This window comes from Seriola lalandi, unplaced genomic scaffold (assembly GCF_002814215.2).
Source record: "Seriola lalandi dorsalis isolate HSWRI2012SDOR001 ecotype SW California unplaced genomic scaffold, Sedor1 jcf7180002054478, whole genome shotgun sequence".
NCBI lineage: Eukaryota > Metazoa > Chordata > Actinopteri > Carangiformes > Carangidae > Seriola > Seriola lalandi.
In genome coordinates, this window is record NW_019525031.1 from 61,158 (window position 1) to 61,651 (window position 494).

Below are 494 nucleotides of genomic sequence, written 5' to 3' on the forward strand. Positions count from 1 at the left end.
ACAGTGATTTAAAAGGTCTCAAAGGTCTTTTCTTCTTGTTGTAAATGTTTATAATCAGTTTGTAAAAGGATTCTGGTCCAGATGTGCTGCAGCTGTTCTCCATAAAGTCAGAGATTAGAGTGTTATAACTGATCAATAAAGCTTTAGTAAATGATTTATTGATGTTAATTACAGTTTATTAACTCTTTATAGAAAGTGTTGCCAGCTTGTGAGCTGCTGGTGGCTTCAGAAGAAACGTCGTTCTCAGGAGACCATAAATTATTTATTCATTCATCCATTAATTCATTCATTCACCCATTCATTCATCTGTTAATTTGTTGATTAATCTGTTCATCCGTTCATTCATTCATTTGTTCATGTTTTCCTTCATTCTATTATTTGTTCATTTATCCTTTCAATCATTAATTCATTTATTCAGTCATTTATTCATGCCACTGTGACCACAAACATGTCACCACCAGTGTATTGATCTCCACAGTTAACTCAGAGTCCCC

At 33.4% G+C, this 494-nt stretch overlaps 1 protein-coding gene across 1 annotated transcript in view; it reads right to left on the bottom strand.

Moving 5' to 3' along the window:
* The window catches only part of cngb1a (cyclic nucleotide gated channel subunit beta 1a), a 24,095-nt gene that overhangs the window by 6,374 nt on the left and 17,227 nt on the right, over positions 1 to 494 (bottom strand). The window lies entirely within an intron of this gene.